This window comes from Trachypithecus francoisi, unplaced genomic scaffold, assembly GCF_009764315.1.
Source record: "Trachypithecus francoisi isolate TF-2019V2 unplaced genomic scaffold, Tfra_2.0 Lachesis_group0, whole genome shotgun sequence".
Taxonomy (NCBI): domain Eukaryota; kingdom Metazoa; phylum Chordata; class Mammalia; order Primates; family Cercopithecidae; genus Trachypithecus; species Trachypithecus francoisi.
This window is the reverse complement of record NW_022681453.1, coordinates 33,402,875-33,419,515: the sequence shown is the minus strand read 5'-3', so window position 1 is coordinate 33,419,515 and position 16,641 is coordinate 33,402,875. Positions and strand designations below refer to the sequence as shown.

At 39.0% G+C, this 16,641-nt stretch overlaps 1 protein-coding gene across 3 annotated transcripts in view; it reads right to left on the bottom strand.

Annotated features, from left to right (window-relative positions):
- Positions 1-5,589: 5,589 nt before the first annotated feature.
- Positions 5,590-16,641, bottom strand: part of LOC117083092 — a 358,101-nt gene continuing 347,049 nt past the window's right edge. For 2 of the 3 annotated variants that reach the window (XR_004436935.1, XR_004436936.1), the window contains 2 exons: positions 14,435-14,609; positions 5,590-5,703 (listed from right to left, as the gene is read on the bottom strand). The gene's annotated coding sequence lies outside the window, so the exon portion shown is untranslated. The remainder of the gene's footprint in view (positions 5,704-14,434; positions 14,610-16,641) is intronic. The other variant, XR_004436937.1, reaches the window with a different exon arrangement.

Below are 16,641 nucleotides of genomic sequence, written 5' to 3'. Positions count from 1 at the left end.
AATAAATGGTTGTGCATTTTCTCCATTTTTAAAAAAAATTATGTATCACCCAATGTATTTGCCCCAGAAAGTTCTTGTTAGCCCTGTCACTGGTTTCTAATGCCATTCATTTATTAATTCAGCAAATAATTAGGGAATACCTTGATGTATTGTGCTGGATTCTAGGGATGCAGTTATGACCAAGATAGGCATGGATCCACATAGAGTTCACAGTCAAGTGGAGAATAAGATATTAATAGTGCAGTGGGGAAATACTTCACCACAGTGCCACTGAAAATGATCAAGACAAGTACAAGGTCCTTTGTGTTTGTGAAACTGGAGGACCAATAGGCAAAGTGGGGATTTTCCACCTTGAGGCCACCTTTGGCTTTCAGATAGAAGCCGCCTGACATAAACCAGACTAACTAATTGGTGTTCATGGCAGCATGTTATGCAAACCAAATAGGTGAAATTGATGCATTTCTCCCAATCTGAATCAAACTGGTCTCAATATGTGTTAATTTGGTGTGTTCCTACGAGCAAGGTTTCCATGAAAACCAGCTAAAAGGGGAACACAACTGGGAGCAGTGGCTCACACCTTTTATTAGTCCATTTTCATGCTACTGATAAAGACATACCTGAGATTGGGTAATTTATAAAGAAAAATAGGTTTAATGGACTCACAATTACACGTGGCTGGGGAGGCCTCAATCACGGCAGAAGGTGAAAGGCACATCTTACATGGTGGTAGGCAAGAGAGAAGTGAGGCAAAAGGGGTTTCCACTTATAAAACCTTCAGATCTTGTGAGACTTACTACCACGTGAACACTATGGGGGAAACTGCCCCCATGAATCAAGTATCTCCCACGGGGTCCCTCCCACAACACATGGGAATTATGGGAGCTACAATTCAAGATGAGATTTGGGTGGGGACACAGCCAAACCATATCGTGCCTGTAATCCCAACACTTTAAGAAGCCAAGGCAAGTGGATTACTTGAGCTCAGGAGTTTAGGCCTGGGAAAGGAGAAACCCTGTCTCTACAAAAAAAATTACAAAAATTATCTGGGCATGGTGGCACACACCTGCCGTCCCAGCTATTTGGAAGGCTGAGGTGGGAGGATTGTTTGAGTCCAAGAAGTTGAGACTGCAGTGAGCTATGGTTGTGTTACTGCACTCCAGCCTGGGTGACCAAACAAGACCTTGTCTCAAAAAAAAAAAAAGGGAAGTGGGGAGCAATATAAGGGAAAAGTCAGGTGGGAAGCCTGCATTATTAAGATGCCTCCCAGTTGCTTTCTATGCACACTTAGCATTTGAAAACTATTCCTTTCTAGGCCCTCTGCCTGATTTCCCTTTGGCTGGCTCTGATTTCTTTACCACGCTGAACACCTGGGGCCGAGGCTCTTTTTCATAGTAGTTTGAAAGCAATCCTTTCTCTTTCTTTTTACTCAGTTTGATCCAGGCCTTAATCTTTGAACAGCATCAAATATTCTTTGCCATTTGATAAAGATGGGGTTGGAGGAATCCAGAGTTTTCAAAAGCAGGTCTTGCGTTACCGTTGGAGATCCAGTGAGTCTTTCAGCAAGACTAACTCTAAATCATCCAGGCTCAATTAGTTTATTTCAAAGAAATACCCAGGTGTTGTTTGACCTTCAAACATATGGGCTGCTGAAGTAAATGAAAATCTTGCCTGTTCCCATAATGCCGAGGGAACTAGAAGGGGCAATTCTTTTTCATATTCTCTGAGTTTTGAGGAGGGATTATTAGGTTTGGGCTAAATGAATTATTTGCTTTAGTAATATGCTCAGCAGTGGGCTGCAGTTGCCTTGCTGAGGGAACAGCCAGATGTGAGCTGTCACTAAGCACCACTAAAATAGGGAGAGATATGTAGAAAAACTGGGCCACTATAGGTGGAGCTTGAGCTCTGAAATGTGGGGGATAATAACCTAGGTTACACCTAGGCTATAGTGGATGACTCTGCTGGTGAGCGTCAGCTACAGTGGATGACGCTATTGGGAGAGTCAATAAGGTAGGTGGATGGCTGAGTGCTGTGTGAAGGGGTCAGTTGTTTGACAGCAGGAGAGTACTGATACTGCAGAACTAGGGTTTTTTGTTGTTGTTGTTTTTGTTTTGCCTTTTTCCAGCACTACGAGTGGGCACTGTCCTTTAAGACTAAGACTCCTGACTTGGTATGCAGAGATTTTTTTTGGTTTTTATTCAGACTGTTCTACCCAGAGTTGTTGGGGTTTTAGTATAGCGGCCTATGTTTTCGTACCTTACATGTTTTCTAAGAATTGGAGCTGCATTAAAATAATTGTCCGGTGGCCAGGTGTATGGTTTTGGAGCTAGAAAGACCTGGTTTCAAATCATAATCCCTCCCGTTTATTAGCTGTTTGACAGCAGGAAAGTTGCTTAACTTCTCTGAGGCCCAGTTTTCTCAGGTATAAAATAGCGCTGATAATATTTTAGCATTTCACAAAGTACATTTCAATGAAATTTTAATTTGCATCCAATCAAAATGGGGTTTAATGATCAAATACATCTGGAAAACCCTTTAGACTGTTTTCCTCTATCTTAGATTTAATAATGCATATTTTCAGATTAAAGTCCCTGGGAACTTGTGCAAGAAATGAAACTGTTTAACCCCAAATGTGAAAATGTAGCTAAGATCAGGAGGCTTTTTCTTTTGTAGAAATACAAATGATCTCATAGCATGATTGTAAGGGTTAAATAAAAATTTAATATAAATGCTTTCCACAGTATCTGGGTCATAGTAATCAAAAGTAGTGAGAATTATCAGTGTATAAATATTATTGAGGATTTTTGTCTTCAAAAAACAAAACTAAATTTGATACACCTGGGTTTTGACCACAGACATTAACTGTATCAGCATTTGCCAGTTGGAAGTTTACAGAATTCAGCTCTCACTGGTGGCTACTGGAATGGTTGCGATTTACTGAGTGCCTACTATGTGTCAGGGAATCCATTAGGTACCTCAGTAGAGAGTCATCAATATATTTAATGGTCCCAACTACTCGACAAGCTAGATATTATTCTTTCATTCATAGATGTGGAAATTGAGGCTCAAAGAGAATAAGCGCACTGCCCAAAGCAGTGTAGACACTCAACTGTGGAGGTTGGAAATTAGCTTGATTTGTTTGGACCAAAGCCCTTGACTATTCTCAGCTGGCATTCTACAAACCCTGGAAGATATTTGCAATAAGCCTAATTGAAATCAACCACCTGACCAACGTGAGGCAGCACGGGACTAAATGTGTTGGGAAGGTCACACTTCAGCCGTACCAAAAATGTTTCCTTTATGGAATTCAGCTTGTTCACTCATCCCAAAGACTTGCACACATCGTTCCCTTTGCCCAAAGCATTCTCCCTGTGTTGTCTTTCTTGGCTGTCTCTCACTCATCCTTCATGTCCTGGGACTGATGGATGTACTTCCTCCGGAAAGTCATTCCTAACTCTCCAAGTCACAGGCAATGCTTCTTCCATAGACTCCCTTAACACTCTGCACTTGCCTTGTCATGGCTCTTTCTCACTGTCATGCCTTTCACTTGTCCATCTTCCCAACAAACTGTGAGCAGGAACCAGGTCTGTGTCAGCATTGTGTCCCCAGCACATCATACACAGTACTGCATAGACATTTACTGATGAATGGATGGTGTTCATTCAAAACCTCTATGGGAAAATTATTTATACCTTAGATTAATAAGAAGTGGGACAATAATTTGTTGAATAAGTATCACCTACTTGGTATGCAAGAGCTTCAAAAACATGATTTAATGGAATTTTTGGCATTAGAATGTTGAAAATCCCTACATTAAACAATACCTGCTACTAAACTATAAGGAAACCTTTGTACTACGGTGGAGATTGTTGAGAGATGGGGCCTGTTTTCCCTGAGTCTATAGAACAGTGCACAGTTTTCCAGGTTCAGAAACCCATTTTCTAACAGGCCTCTGAGTTGGAGGTGGTAGAGGTGTGCAGTGGTGCAATCTCGGCTAACTGCAACCTCTACCCCCCAGGTTCAATTGATTCTCATGTCTCAACCTCCTAAGTAGCTGGGATTACAGGTGTGTGCCACCACACCTGACTAATTTTTGTATTTTTAATAAAGACAGGGTTTCACCTTGTTGGCCAGGCTGGTCTTGAACTCCTGGTCTCAAGTGATCTGCCCACCTCAGCTTCCCAAAGTGCTGAAATTATGGGCATGAGCCACTGTGCCCGGCCTCTCTCTCATTCTTAGAATACATTTTTAAAGTCCTGGTTGTTATTCCCATTACAGTTGAGGAACATAGGCTTTGAGAAGTTTTGCAACTTGACAAAGACACACAGAGAGTGGTGGAGCAAGCATTCAAATCCAGGTCTGTCTGCCTCCAAAGTCCATTTTGCCCCACTTATGCTGCCCTATCTTCTAAGATATGAGCTTTCTTCTCCATGGGAGTTACACTGACAAAGTAATTAGTACTGGATCTTGGTGAATAAGTTCCCTCTGGAAATTAATCTTTGTAGCGGAAGGGTCCAGTGAGCTTAAAAATCAAGGCAAATATGCTTAAACGTTCTGTATTCTCATCCTATTTAGGCTATTGTGTCATCTTCCTCAATGCCAAAAACATTCTGATGGTGAAAACAAGAAATATTTATTAATGTCAGAACACCTATTTCCTTTGTTAATTCTGAATCTGCACTTAGCCTTTGAAATCTAATTCTCCTTAGCTTCCATTTTTTTTCTTGTTGATTGAGAGTACCTGATGTTAGGTTTACTCTAATTTGACACTAGTTATGGTTTTGTATGCAGGGAATCACCCTGGTTTTAAGGGCCTGCCTATCTCAAAGGTTGATGGATTATTTCCTGCAAAGATTTCCATAGATGAATTCTTAGAAGCATTTGATTTTGATCTTACCTACTTCATGGCATAACTGGAAGGCAATGGGAATGTGGGAGATTGATTCCTTTGAGCACGTTCTCAAAAAGTGGCATATTTTCAATCATATATTATGGTAATATCTTGACATGTTAGTTGTTTCGGTTAAAATGAAAAGATGTTAGGGAAGCAACTCGAAAGCAAAGGGCAAGCCTGTTCAATACGTGTTGGAAACATCAGTGCTAAATAATGGGAAGTTAGAAAAGCTAACCAAAGCCTGCCATCGTTTGTGATGCATGCTCCTCACACAAAGGTCAAAGGGGTCCTTGCTCCCTGCTTGTGCCCCCTAGCTTCAGAACCCGACCATGCAGCCCATCTGCCCGTGCAGCTGACTGTGACTGACAGGCACTAATGAGTATCCAGTGCTTGGCACGGGGCAGGGCACAGCACTATAGCACTAAGGGAGGATTTTTATTCTGTCCATTTCACTTCTTGAGATGATCTATTCTTATTTGGTTTCTACATTCTGAAGGTTTAATTGGGGGTTTGAATCTCCTTTTGATGATTCACAGGCCAATGCCTAAAGGAGTGGGCCCTTCCCAGGCTTCATTCCCATTTAAATGAAGAGACTCATTTTTCTCAGAGTTTCTCAAAGCTTTGTCTGAGGAATCCCTGCCTGAGATTCACCTGGGGTCCCCCCCCCTTTTTTTTAATGTCCCCATTTACAATATCTGCATTTTGGAGAGTGAGTTTAGAACTTTAACGAGCTCCTCAAGGGTGATTCTTAGCAGTTCTTCAGCCTTATGACCACTGGCCGGGATTCAAAGAAGGGAGGAGCTGGGAGAGGCCTGGGAGGTCATACAGTCGGTTAATCCCTGTTATTTGACAGATGAGGTAAATCGAGGCACAGAGCAGAACCAAAGTTGTTGACAGCTCAGGCAAGACCCGAGTGTGGGCTCTTCAGATCTCTCCCAGGCTCCAAGGCCAAAATCACCTTTCTACACTGTAGTTGACATTTCCTTTACAGCTCTGGAAGTAGAGTATGAATTTGTTCCATAAGCCTATATTTTATAAAGATGGAATGGTAACTTATTGAAGTGCCCATTGCAGTACCATCCGCTTTTGATCTCAAGCAGTAGCATCTCAATTAACCTATTCAAAATTGCTTTGTGATCTCTCATTGTCTTCAGAGTAGGGTTCAAGTGGGTAACAGCCCCTCTCTGTGACTGGCACTCCCTTCTCCAAAGCATCTGTCATTCCTCTCCTCTCCTCCACCTACTTCACACTCTACTCTCCAGATAATAACTTTTTTCAGTTTGAGAGAGCCGTATTCATTCCTCTCAAGGGTTCACACATGTATTCTCTCTGCACTGTTTTTCTAGCAAAGCTATTTTGGATGTCAGGTGATACCTTTTCTCCTCTGGAAAGCTTTCTCTGACCTCCCAAGTGCAGGTTACAGACATTCCCAGGAACCTACCTTGCACGCTGTGCAGCTCCTTTCAAATGGATTGATACCATGTTGCACTTGTTTTTATGTTTTTCTCCCCAAATATATTTTATGTTCTACAGGACAGGAAGCATGTTTAATTGAAGTGTACCTAGGACACAGTACCTGGCACCTAGAGGCACCTAATAAACTATACAGCAAATAAATGGCGGGATTGGTAAATCGTAGAAGGTGATGTGGGTTAGGGCAAGCTGGGGTCCATCATGAAAGGTTTTGGTTCTGAGTGGAAGATGCTTGTCTGGATCTAGTCCATGACAATGATCCATCCAAGGCTTCTTGATGAGGGTGTGGGGGGAATATTACCCTAGCAGCAGTGAGGAGCTTGGCTGGGAGTGAAAAGAAGCTAGAAACCACATGAGAATTATGATATGGCTGCCACAGTCCAGACTCAAGGCCATGACAGTCAGGAGCAGGCCTATCGCTGTAGGAATGATAAAGAAATGAATGCATCCCAGAAATGCTGCTTGTGAAATAAGAGCACTTGATAGAAGAGAGTCAAAGATCATTCCTAGAGGGATCATCCTTTCTTTCACAGGTTCATTAATTTATCAATTCAGCAAACATTGATGTACAAGGCACTGGTGTATGGCAGAAAATAAAACAGACATGGTCCTTGCCCTCCTGAAAGTAAGATAGATAATAGATAAGTAAACAAACCAAAAGAAAGAGGGCTTAATATAACCAGCAAGGAATCAACTTCATGAATGAAATTCAATAATTCATGTAAAGCATTTGGTACGGCGCTTGCTTGGCATGTAGTAAAAACTCAGTAAATATTATCAGGTTCCTCTCCTCCACCGATCATCTCATGAAAATAAAGGGATCTTCTGTTGTGTCTCATAGCCATTAAATGAATCACACTAATGGCTGCCATATATCAAGTGCCTATTTCATACCAAGTTCTATATCATGGGCTTTGCATGTACTATCTTCTTACAACAACCTTGTAAGATAGCTACAATTATCCCTTTTCAGATAAGGAATAAGAAGCTAAAATAAGTTAATTTTCAAAATTTCCAGGGCTAGTAAAGAGAAATCCTTAGGCGTGCTCATCTCACAAATTCTATTCCCTTTCCATTGTCAAATATGGTTGCTGTCAACTAGTGTTTTGACCATCTGCTTTATGATGGATCTGATGGGTTCTTTCGACTTAGCTATCCACTCAGGTAACTGAAAGAACATGCAAGTAATAAGGAGCAAATGGAAGCAGTTACATATGGCTCAGCTACCCACATCCAGGCATGGACAACTGTGTGCTCCTTCCTGACTTCCAATGTACATCTTTGGACTGAGAAGACATTTGAATAAAGTCATTCTGTGACTCTTTGAAGAAAGTGTTTATTTCTGTATGTTTGGAACTCTTAGATCATAGAGCATCTACAGTATTGTTTAACTCAAATTCTGAGTGCCTACAGTGTTAGGACAAAGAGTGTAGGCTCTGTTGATGTCCTGTCCTTAGTAAACTGAAATTGAACAGGTCACTTAATACATTCTAAGCCACATTTAGTTATTTATAAAGTTGGAACAAAGAGGATCACAACAGAAACACTATCTCATAGGATGCACTTGGGATTTAATGAGTAAAAATAAAGTATATTCTTAACTTGTGGCAATTTTGCATTTAGCAATGTCTGGAGACATTTTTGTTTGCCACAACTTGTTGCTGCTGGTATCTAGTGAGTAGAAACTAAAAATGCTGCTAAATATCCCACTTTGCAGGAGACAAAACCCTCAACAAAGAATTATCTGGTCTAAAGCATTACTAGTGCTACTAGTGCCAGGGTTGAGACACCCTGATGTATATCCTAGGAACACTTGGAAAATCCCTTGGAAACACTCAGATGCATGATACCCAGATGAAAATACATCTAGGGTATTGACTAAATATTTCACTTTTCATCTAAATATTTTGAAGTCATGAAAAGAATATTTCCATTAGTCCATTTGGGATGTGGTGTGGGGCGGTAAAGTTCTTTGTCAGTTGTTTAAGAGTTTCACAAAGCTGAATTCACATCAGACTCTAAGCTCTGTTTCTTTCATTTCAGGAGTGGCTCACATATAACATCACTTTGGGAATGGAGGTTTATTTGTTTTTATGTAGTTTTGTGTAACTTAAAAGCATCTTGAATTATTAAACCAGTTATTTTCCAGGCCTGCAAATGTTTTCAGCATGTCGCCCTGTTTCCCTGAGTCAGCACATAGTATTGTGTCTTGGAAGACCTCACTCAAAACCATTTCCTTAAGATGTTGCTATTTTTCTTTTGGATTGTTATACTTGGGGTGCTTATTCTGACCAAAGAGGGCATGTTTCTTCCAGATCTCCTCATTCAAGGACCTGTTGGGAATTCTACTCAGGGTGAAAAGGGCACGGACCATGATTTCAGGCTAAAGAGGATCTTAAGGGGTCATTTAATATTTTCCCCTGATGCACTGGACTCTTGCTTACTTCCAGCCAGCAGCCAAACCATAAGCTAAATCTTCCAGCTCACATTTTATGAGACAATAAGAGTACTTTGAATTACAACTAAAAAATTCTTTTTCTGCTTCAGAGCCAAATGCTTTTACAAGAGGCAGGAAAAAAAAAAAAAGAGAGAAAAAAACCCGCTCAAGTCAAACTGATGAAAACCAGTCAAAATATGTCCTTGCTGTGGCTGATACAGTGCTCCTGGCTGGTCCCAAAACACAGAAGGCGTCTTCAGGCACCACCACTCTCCACACTGACTAAACTAGATTTGTGTCAACTGCTTGAAAGCTGCAGTCCTGCACCACACATTTCCTGAGATTATTATTGAGAATTATCAGACCTGTTTTGTTCATTACCAAGAAGCTGAAAAATGACTTGCAAAAAGAGGCTGAAAGCTTTCTACAAGCCAGTACAGGCTGACTTTTAAATAAAGCTCTTGAATCTATCATGCAGGGGCTAAAACCTCAGGGAAGTTATCCTTCATAATAACTCCATGGAAATTTCTATTGAAATCCATGGGCCCCCTAGGGATGGTTAGTCCCCCCTCCCATCTAAGTTTGTTCACTTAATATGCACTCATCTCATATGATTTGCTTTTAAGGAGCAAATGTGTTCATTCTTAATTTTTATTTTAAACAATATTAACTCATGCAGAAGCAAGAGAAAGAGATTTTCCCCTCTTAATGTCAAGAAATCTGAATTCTGCTTAAGGAAATCATGCAATTATACTCTGTGAGAACTGAAAAGGACCTAGCTCATCAACCAACTCAGTTTCATAGACCCAGAGAGGCTCCTAAGATACCCAAACTAATTATGCCTGAATGGGGAATAACGGAGCCCAGCCAAAGGTCTTTGGGCTGTAATACACATGGCACCCGAGGTCTTACTGATGTTAATTGTTCTCTTTGTTGTTTTCATCTGAGACTAGACTGTCCAGCTCTTATTTCTCCTGATATTCCTAACAGTTCATTAATAATCCCTGTCCCCTTCATCCCCATCTGACTTTGAAGAACCTGAATTCATCTAGGCTTTGATTAGTGGTAATTATTTACCTGTCAGACTCCAGCTGGAGTGCATCACCGAAGCTGAGTCACATAGCTTTGCTTCCAGTGACTGCTTTCAAACAATTAAATCAGAGAACCACCCGTGTAAATATGTAATATTTGGTGATAAGAAAATGATTAGGCAATGCAGCCTGAGCTGAACTTGTGAAAAATACTGAATATTTCTCCCTCGGGCTTTTTACACATGCCTTTAAGCATTTCTGATCTCAAGAACAAGGTCAGGTTATTTTCCCACCCTTCCTACACCTTGTTTGTTTGGAAAATGTAGCTAATCTAGTATCTCTAGATTTGGTTTGTTTGGAAGCATTAAAATTTTAAGGGAATCATCTCATGTGGAAGCTGAAAGAGAGGTTGAAATAGGGTGGAACATTAACCAGTAATTTTCTTTTTCAAAGCCAAAAAGTCGACCTCAACAGATAAACTGACAATCGAAACTCATTTTGGACAATGATATCTGTCCTTATTTGTATTTAGTACTTCTATGGTGGGATTGCAAGGGTAAGATCATGGCAGGAGCAAGAGCTTTGTAGTCAGATAAACCAGGGATTTGAATTATCACTTTAACACCTAGTAGCTATGTGACCTTTAGCACATTTTGAGCCTAGGTTCCAAATCTGTTAAAAAAAAAAAAAAAAAAAGAGACATAATTCCTAACCTTATCTACCATGTCATGCCACATGTAAATTACTGAGCTCTCTTCCTGCTAAGCAGACATCCACTCTGCCCCTACTCCAGAATAATAGACCAGAAAATCTATCTTCTTTAGCAAGCCACAGTCTTAAATTGTTGATTTTTAAAAGTTGCTTTTTGGTGGGGAACAATATGCAATAAGTGATACTGCCAGAAAACAATTCTGAAATTTCCTTCTTTTCTGTCAAACAGTACCCTGCCCTACGTTTGGCATTTGTTCCTTCTTTAACAGAAATTCATGTAGACTAACCATAGAAAAGATGTTTTCAGTTCTATAGTTGGACATTGAAAAATACTGACCCTACCTATCAGTTGCTTAGGTTTTTGCTGTTTCAATCTGAAATTTTTTGGCAGAAGGGCATTCTCTGGGTGGGACTTTATGGACCCACTCCTATTGTATTCCCTTTGCATTTATGGGGTATCACTTTATGCAAAACTCAAAGCCCTGCTTCATTACTTCCTAAACTCTGTGATCTTGGACAAGTTATTCTTTGTGCTTTGGTTTCTTCAATTGTAAAATAGAAATGGAAATAACCAATGAGTAGGATTATTCAGAGAATTCAGTGGGTTACACGTAAAGGACTTAGAATAGTGATTTGAACAGAGACAACAGTCGATTTTCTTCTTTTTTTTTTCACATTTTGGATGCAGGGGGTATCTGTGCTTGTTTGTTACATGAGTATATTGCATATTGTTGGGGATTGGGCTTCTGGTGTATCCATTACCCAAATAGTGAATATTGTACCTGGTAGGTAAATTTTCAACCCTCACCCCTAACTCTCCTCACTTTTGGAGTCTCCAGTGTTTATTATTTCCATCTTTATGTCCATATGTACCCATTGTTTAGCTCCTATTTATAAGTGAGAACATGCGGTATTTGGTTTTCTGTTTCTGAGTTAGTTCAGTTAGGATGATGGCCTCCAGCACCATCTATGATGCTGCAAAGAGCATGATTTCATTCTTTTTTATGGTTGAATAGTATTCTCTCTCTCTCTCTCTCCCCCTCCCCCCTTTCTCTCTCTCTCTCTCTCTATATATATATGTATATATATATAATATAAAATAGGATGTGTGTGTGTATATATATACATATATACATACATACATATACACCCTATTTTCTTTAGTCAACCATTGATGAGCACGTAGGTTTGCTATTATGAATAATGCTGTACATTATTCATATATATACCAGTACAGGTGTCTTTTTGATATAATTTATTTACCTTTGGGTAGATACCCAGCAGTGGGATTGCTGCATCAAATGGTAGTTCTATTTTTAGTTATTTGAGAAATCTCCATACTGTTTTCCATAGAGGTTGAACTAATTTACATTCCCACCAGCAATGTATATGTGTGACTTTTTCTCCATATCCATGTCAACATTGACAACAACAAATAAATGTTAGTTGTAGTTGTGGTTGCTATTATTATTGAGACAAATGTAGGCAGTTAACAAGAGTTGGTGTCATGGAAAGAGCTAGTGTGCACAGCACAGTATTCAAACTCCTAGTCTTCCCAAGTCAAAAAAGTCACTGCTAAAAATGTCATCCTCTTTCATAAAAGTCATTTTTAGTTTCATTTAGTTTTAATACAATGTTCTATTTGCAGTTTCTGAATATGACAGTGAAAAGTGAGAAAGACTTCTGTGAAATATTACTGTTACTTTTACAGGCAGGTCCAATTGCATTTAGACCAAAATTAATCACTGACTTCAAGTTGATACGCTCTTGAGGGAATAAACAGTAGAAAGTTATAAAAAGTTGGATTTTTTTTACTATCACTTTTTAAATGAATATTTTGAACAGCAGTATGCAAGGTTTGAGGATATAAACCTGTCTCCTGCTGACTTGAGCATCTAAGTTGCCCACAATTACCTGATCGTTTTGTCACTTTGATGGTACCTTCTATTTTGGTGAGCCCTTTGCTTGTTTTTAGATAGGTTTTACCAGTGTAAAACATAAACATCCTAAACACCCCCAAATTTTCTGAAGCCAGAGGATATACATTAAATTGTGACAGGAGAGCTAATACAGATTTGTAGGAGGCTGTGAAAGGAGTTTTAAATGCAAAATGTTAAGAAGGATCACTCTTCTTGGAGTGCATCCTTTCACCTCCTAATCTTTTAAGCAAACTGATCAGTACTAAATGAAAAGATGTGGTGGGATGAATTGCTTCGGAATAGAAAAAGCACTTTAAATGATTAGGCTTCCTACACACCTTAAAATACATTTACTCTGAAATTCCCATTAGATCCCATTGATTCACAGGGCAATATGGTCTCCTTGTTTTGTTTAACAGCTATACATTCCCAAGGGTGTTAACGACTCATTGTGCTGGAGTTGAGCTCTAATATTCTTCTTCTCTGAGGCCTTATCATTTACCTAGTCTGTTGATTAACTGTGTAACAATATACCATTGCCCAGTTGAGTAGGCTGTATTATAAGCATCTCAATAATACCATAAAATCTAAGCAGAGAAAGAGAGGGTGCACTGATAAGTGTAAGTGCATGCACTGAATTTCTGAAAAGTATCTTCTCATTCTGCACTTTCAGTGCCACAGTTTAAACACCCAAATGTTCTTTCTATGCATTTATGAATGTATAATTCTTTACATTCGGGATGCTTTTCATAAACTTTGGTCCATTTTTGTAGGAAATTGAAGAAATCATTCTAATTCCACATTTTGGACAGTTTATAATTAACCTGAAATTTTTTCATCTGGTTTAAATATTCTGCCAACTCCTCTTGCACCTTACTTCCTGGTCAGTTCCCACATAAATTTCTGCAGCTGCAAAAATGTCAGGCTGCTATTGATTCTATGTCTCCTTGCTAAAGGTTACTAACTTCATCAACAGTAATGCTATAAATTACATCTGTTAAGATTCTCTTATTCCTTGCTGCTAGCTCACAACATACCTTCAGTTTCTGGCTGCTTAGTGTTGCTGACATTCATTTTGCCCATCATTCTACAAAGACTATAGAACTGAATTATTCTTGGATACTATTACCAAGTTGACACACTTGCAGCTTCTGGATCATGAGCTGAAACCAAAAATCTGACGTTTTTGGCAACAAAACCCACAGTGTATTATCTTTGGTCCAAAAAGGCTTTCAAATAATGAAAGCATGACTACAGCTGTTGAATCTTATTCCAAGTTTCTTTCTGCCTTCCTTCACCCATGCACCCATAACATTCGGATGCATAGACTTGGAATAACATTCTCAGTTTTTATTCAGAAGAAAAAAATAGAGTTGTTAGAGATCTGTGTAAGCAAAAATTAATGGAGCATCATGGCATTAATGTTAGCTAGAAGATTATAGATTCATAGATCTCAATTCATACGCTACAAACTTTTCACAGGTTTGCCACCTAATTGGGAACAGTCTGTGCAGTTTTTGTTTTGTGCCACTGAAGTTATTCACTATCATGACAACTGTAACTAATTATGTTTGTCTGAGCTGGTCATGAAGCATGGTGGTGGTGGTGGGGCTCAAACTAGGAGTAGGAAAGGAAAGCAGCATAACACAAATCTGAAAAGAAAAATTGAAAAGATGCGTGACATGAAAGATGTGTGGGTGGAAGTCTGGAGTATCTTTTCCCTAGGAGAGTATAAATATGCACACATTATTGACTTTATTGAAGTATAATTTACATGGGACAAAATCAATGTACCTATTTTAAGTGTCCAGTTTAAGTTTTGATACGTGCATACATACGTGTAATGATCAGAAAAATCAAGACACATAAAATTCCCATTTCACTAAAATAATATCTTCTGTTTCTGCCCAGGCAACCTCCCACCCTAACCCCAACTGCCGTTATACTTTCTATCAATAAAGACTAGACTTACCTGTTTTAGATCTTCAAGCAAATTGAGTCATGTGATGTGTACTTTTTGGGGATTAGGCACTTCCCAGCAAAATATTTTTGAGATTCATTCATATTGTGTTCAACAAGTGTTCATACATAAGTAGACAAGCAGTCTGTGTAGCAGACATATGTTTTTATTTTTCTTGGGCTAATACCTAGAAAGGGGGTTGATTAGTTATATGATAAGCATATCTGTAACTTTATAAGAAGCTACCAAATTGTGTTCCAAGACGTTTATACTATTTTACACTCTCCCTACCCATGTATGACATTTCCAGTACTCCTAAATCCTCTCCAAATCTTGGTAATATCTGTCGTTTTCATTTTAGCTCTTTTAGTGGGTGTGTAGTGGTATCTCATTGTGGTTTAAAATTGTGTTTCTATGGTGACTATGATGTTGAGTATCTTTCAGTGTTTACTGACCCTATATTCTTCTGTGAAGTATATGTTCAAATCTTTTGCTCCTCTTAAAAATTTGGTTGTCTTTTTATTGAGTTATAAAAATTATTCTTATAGTCCAGATACAACTCTATGATGTGCATTGTGAATATTTTCTTTCAATCTTTGACTTGACATCTTATTTTTTAATGATGGTTTGTCAGTAGCAAAAGTTTTTGCTTTTGAGGAAGTCTTATCAATTTGGTCTTTTTTGGTTAGTACTTTTATGGTCTAAGAAATCCATTATGGCCAGATCATAAAATTTTATTATTTTAAGTTTTACATTTAGTTCCACGATCTGTGTCTAGTTTACTTTTTCCTGTGGTAAGGGGTAGGAACAAAGGTTAATCTTTTTCAATACAGTCTGATTGTTACAGCACGAATGGTTGAAAAGACTACACTTTCCTCTGTTCTAGTCAAGCTTACTGACCTTTATCTTCTGCAATATCGAACGGCTATTGCAACTATCTCGTGAATTTTTTCACTTCAGATATTGTATTTTTCTTCTTTAGAAGTTTCACTAGGTTCTTTTTTACAGTACCCATTTCTCTTATTGCATTTATGTTTTTATACACATACTTGAACTGCTGATAGCTATTTTAAAGTCCTTGTCCACTAATTTCATCATCTCTCTTACTTCTGGGTCTCTTTCTGTTGATGCATTTTTCTCCCGGTTATGGAAAGGAGGTTTTTTTCTTAATTTCTTGTGTGTCTAGTAATTTTTTTATTGGATGTTGCTGAACATTGTGTTACAGTATTGTCTGGATTTAGTTTTGCTCCTTTAAAGAGCATTGTGCTTTGTTCTGGTAAGCATTTAAATTTCATGTAGATTAGCTTAATCTTTTTGAGATTTCTAAAAAGTTTTATTAGAACAAGTATGGAGTACAGTAGCCCCCTGCCCCCTTATCTGTGGGGAATACTTTCCAAGACCCCCTATGGATTCCTGAAACTGAGGACAGTAACTCCCCACACCTGATTACTATTGATTGGAATGCCTCTCTGTTCATGTCTTGCACCCACAAATGTAACTCCTTTTCCATTTTATTTTATTTATTTATTTATTTTTTTTTAATTATACTTTAAGTTCTAGGGTACATGTGCATAACGTGCAGGTTTCTTACATATGTATACTTGTGCCATGTTGGTGTGCTGCACCCATCAACTCGTCAGCACCCATCAATTCATCATTTATATCAGGTATAACTCCCAATGCAATCCCTCCCACCTCCCCCCTCCCCATGATAGGCCCCAGTGTGTGATGTTCCCCTTCCCGAGTCCAAGTGATCTCATTGTTCAGTTCCCACCTATGAGTGAGAACATGCGGTGTTTGGTTTCTCTTCTTGTGATAGTTTGCTAAGAATGATGGTTTCCAGCTGCATCCATGTCCCTACAAAGGACGCAAACTCATCCTTTTTTATGGCTGCATTGTATTCCGTGGTGTATATGTGCCACATTTTCTTAATCCAGTCTGTCACAGATGGACATTTGGGTTGATTCCAAGTCTTTGCTATTGTGAATAGTGCCGCAATAAACATACGTGTGCATGTGTCTTTATAGCAGCATGATTTATAATCCTTTGGGTATATACCCAGTAGTGGGATGGCTGGGTCGTATGGTACATCTAGTTCTAGATCCTTGAGGAATCGCCATACTGTTTTCCATAATGGTTGAACTAGTTTACAATCCCACCAACAGTGTAAAAGTGTTCCTATTTCTCCACATCCTTTCCAACACCTGTTGTTTCCTGAT